Below are 4,948 nucleotides of genomic sequence, written 5' to 3' on the forward strand. Positions count from 1 at the left end.
CGGCAAACATCAGAATATTCCTTTTTTCTTCTTCCTGATCTTTACCCTAGAATTCAGCGGCATTTCATTGTCTGCGAAAATCTTCGACGTCATCTACTGAAAACAAACCACGCTTTTTGACATACTTTTGATCTGCCGCTTCCTCCATTCTCGTTGCATCACAAATAACTTCATCATAAACTCTTGCCATTTATTTACTTTCCTATCGACCATTTTCGTTCCAATATTAAGATGTATACATAACCCTGTTCTTACATAAACATATATCTTCATTGTTTCATACATACATTATTTATATCTAACTTGATCTTCCGTTATAAGTTAAGACTATACATTTCTGTTTTCTATTCGTCATGATAATGGTAAAAAACCTTCCTTCAGGCATGTGATTATTTAATAATAAAAAAAACCTATATTTCTAAGTTTTTTTTTTTTTTGCTACAAAACTCAGTAGAGGATCATCTTCCTAGGCTGTTTATTTGTTTTCCATAAAATGTCAAATCCATGAATGAAAGCATGTTTCACCTATCTATCTATCTATCTTATTTTTTTACTGCCCACAAGGGGCTACACACAGAGGAGACAAACAAAGACAGACAAACAGATTAGCTCGATTATATCGACCCCAGTGCGTAACTGGTACTTATTTAATCGACCCCGAAAAAATGAAAGGCAAAGTCGACCTCGGCGGAATTTGAACTCAGAACGAAACGACAGACGAAATACCGCTAAGCATTTCGCCCGGCGTGCTAACGTTTCTCCCAGCTCGCCGCCTATCCATCCATCCATCCATGAGTATTCAAGTATGTGTATATGAATGCGAGTGTGTATGTATGAGTGCGTGTGTTTGTGTGTATGCGAGTGAATGTGTGTATATATACGTCAATACTTACACACACATATACATACATACGCACATACAAACATGCTTTACATGCACACATGGTCACACGTAACAGCGAAAGGAAAAGCTTGAAGGTTGTTACCTCCAGAGAATATAAGGTACACATACAATATATATGATTTCGCGCGCGCACGCACACACAGCATCACACACACACACACAGCATCACACATACATACATACACACACACACACACACACACACACACACACACACAAACTCACAGACGTACGCATATGCACACATGCAGTTGTTTTTCTACAGCGTTATCCACACAAAGGCTCAACTCAGATTATCACACATGCACACCTACAGTGCACATATACATAAATGCACACACACACACAGAGAAACGCGCGCACACACACACAGGCACGCATACAAGTACACACACATATATTCATATAGATTGTCGCATAAACACTCCAAATGTTAACTTCGTCATTAGTGGTTGTCCAGAAAGGTCATCACGTTTTACCACATCGGAGATATGATATGGCTTATAGAACGTAATCCGTAAGAAGGATAATTCTTTAGGAAACGAATATTAGAAGTTAACCTGATGTGGAGGTTTCAAACACGCCGAACACGAAAGAAAAGTGTAGAATGGTCTTGACAAGAACTTCAATAAAAACCCAAGCTCGATAAAACAGGCATATTGATCTAAGACGCAGGTACTTAGGAGCGAACGTGGCTGTGTGGTTAAGAAGTTTGTTTTGCAACCACGCAGTTTGTATATGTGTGTATGTTTGAGGCATGTGTCTGTGTTTGTCCTCCTCCACCGCTTCACAATCGGTGTTGGCGAGTTTACGAATACGTAATTTAGCAGTCTGGCCAAAGATACCAATAGAATAAGTCTCAGACAGTAAAAGAATTAGAACTGTTCGAAGCAGTGCCACAGCGTGGCGGCAGTCCGATACCCGAAACAAATAGGAGTTAAAAACCGCATTTGTGTTTATATACATATACAACTAGTCCGGAACTTAATCTCTACAATATGTCTAAGTTTTCTTCAAAAACTGTACTATGTGCCTTGAGGGACATTTGGTTGTTATATCTAGCAGATCAAGCGACAATTTCGGGACTAGATTATTGAGTTAGCGTCGTTGCTTTTGTTGGTGTTCAGCTTCAGGGCAGCCATTACCTAGAAAATGTATTCCTGACGTGGTCATCTCATCATTTTATTTTTCCAGAACAGGGGTTCGCAACCATTTTTTTTTATGTGTGGCTCTTCTGATTACTATTTTACTCTTGTGGACTCCCATAGCAATTCGATGTTTATAAACTAATTTTATGGAAACCTCTTTCAAGGATCTTGTTTTGTTTTTCGCACATTGACTTGTGTAGGTTGAACTACGTAAAATGTCAGGGAAAGAATTCCTGCTGTTTCTTTCATTAAATACATCTAAAATAAAATTCTTTTCATGGGCTCTTAATATATTATTGTGCGTCCCCGATTTACTATTTTGCTAGTATGGACCCCCACAAAGATCTTATATGGACCATCAGGAGTCATGCGAATCTCTATTGAAAACCACTGCCCGAGAGCAATATTGTCGTGTTTGATGGACATTTGCCGGTTATTTCTTGAGGTTTTTCTAACAGAGGTGAGCAGAAGGTAGAATTCAATCCTGTTAAGAAGGTAATATGAGAGCAACTTGTAACTAACATTAAAAGATTGCATTCTTGCTAGAGAGATTTTGTTTCGTAATTTTATTTAACGGTCATCGTATCTTGATTTCAATTAACACAATCAAATCCTCATTTCACTTATTGTATCACGACTTAACTTAACGCTTATTATATCATGATTTTATTGAACGCTTTTTCTCCCATGAGATGCCACAATAGAACGGAGATGACTAAACAAGTAAAATCAAGAAGGCGCGATGACGAGATGTTAAGAGAAGGTCATTGAATGAAGGTGTTATCAACAAGTAATATAATATGCAAAAGACGATCGTAAATGATTTCTATTTCTAACTACGAATGGAAATGCAATTAGAAATTTCTTGACAGTATAAATTCCCTGAATTATTATAAATTGTAAAGATCTGTCTTATAGCTATTTAAATCTACAAGTATTTAGTTAATAAGAGATATTGTCCAAGAAGAATATTTCCAGGTGATAATAGGTAGGTATCTTCAAAAACCCACTTCATCACTTGAAGGTTAAAATTCCAAATACTATGTATGTAATATCAGTTGTTTAACATACTTAATATCAATTATTAAACGCATTTGTATTCATAAATAACTGTAATAAATTTTAACTGGTTTTGAACGAAAACCAATCTAAGTTATTCTAAGTTAACCTAAACTTTATCATACATATTTTCTTTGTTATATATTGTTAATGAAATCCATATTTGTCATATCCCTAACTTTATCCTTTATATTATACACGACTTGAGCTGCGGAACAAACACTCTGGAAATCGAGACGATTTCGGTATCTTCCAACAGTTTTGAAGTCTTTAGCGGTGCCAAAGTAGCACTGTTATTGACAGAAGATATCCAAGTGTTTCTTATCTCTAGAAATTTTCTGTGTTCTCCACTCGTTATTCATGCAGCTTCTACACTAAATCAAGTACAACTGTAACTATTTTAACGTTGCTATTCTCTGAGGATTTGCTATTTGGTCGCAGCTATGCTGTTTTTCTCGCATACATTTGCCACGTGCGTGATTAAACATATTCCAGTTCTCTTTCCCGTTCACGAATGATTTAGGTATATGGCTAGCAGCTTTTGAAAGGAGTGATAACTATTAGAATTAGTGAGATAGATAGACACACAGAGAGAGATGGGGGGGGGGGGAGAGTGGATCAATTTGTTCCAGTAAACCCTTCAATGAGGAACTCTACCACACTACACCACACCCCATACCACTAAACCACACCACACAACCAACACTACTCCACACACACTAGCACTGACCACTTCTCAGCACCCACACCATACACCATCATCCACACACCCACACGCACACACTCACACACGTCAGAGTCAATAGCTCCTATTCACACACGCACACACACACACACACACACACACACACACACACACACACATATATATATATATATATATATATACGAGGGGTGCTGAAAAGTTTCTGGCTTTGAGTGAAAGAAAATACAGGAGTATCAGTCAGTTACTTATGATTGTATTTAACGTATTCCCTTTTCAGATTCATACACTTATTGCAGTGGACTTTCAGTTTTTCTAAGCCCTGTTAAAAAAAAACTCAGAAGGTTGGGCCTCCATCCAGGCCTTTCGCGATACCCTTAAAGCCAGGAACTTTTCAGCACCCCCTCGTATATACACGCACACATAAACGTGTGTTTGTGCGTGAATGTACATAGATTGATACATAGAAACACGGATTTATATATATAATAGATGACACTTTGTCAGACGCGTCCTACTGTGGGATTATATCCAGAGGCGAATGTCTTTATCGTTTAACTGCGTGTAATCATTATTTTATCGTTTTCCTATCACGATAGCATTCAAACAACCAACGCATTGCAGTAATATCTGGTTAATTTTGATTTTTCCCTAGAAACGACTGAAATTATATTTACAAGCAAGGAAACGTATATATCATATATATTCATGTATTCCGATATTCACAATTTCATGCTCGTTACTGCAAACGTATTTGCTGTGTTGAATAACAACAGCAGCGCATAATTTACAGAGAAATTATTTAACAAGTCCTATAAAAATAAATATTAACTGAACTGTCATTTGAAAGGCGTACACGAACTCTAAAGGCATAGATAACATAGTGTGAGTTTATGGCTTCTGTGTCTCTAACGAGTTCTCTTCGCTATCATTGATAGTTTCCTATGGGGATACAATGTTAGGTTATAACACGATTTAAAATATATTGTTTCCACAATTCATAGATTTATACATGCCATGTCATTGTAAATATATGTGCTATGCTGCAATCACAATTTTGTATAGAAATGTGCTGGCATCTTACGCTTCCTAGAATATGCATATGTGAAATTTAAAAACGAGGTAAATAGGTCC

This window comes from Octopus bimaculoides, chromosome 25, assembly GCF_046866305.1.
Source record: "Octopus bimaculoides isolate indiv1 chromosome 25, ASM4686630v1, whole genome shotgun sequence".
Classification (NCBI taxonomy): domain Eukaryota; kingdom Metazoa; phylum Mollusca; class Cephalopoda; order Octopoda; family Octopodidae; genus Octopus; species Octopus bimaculoides.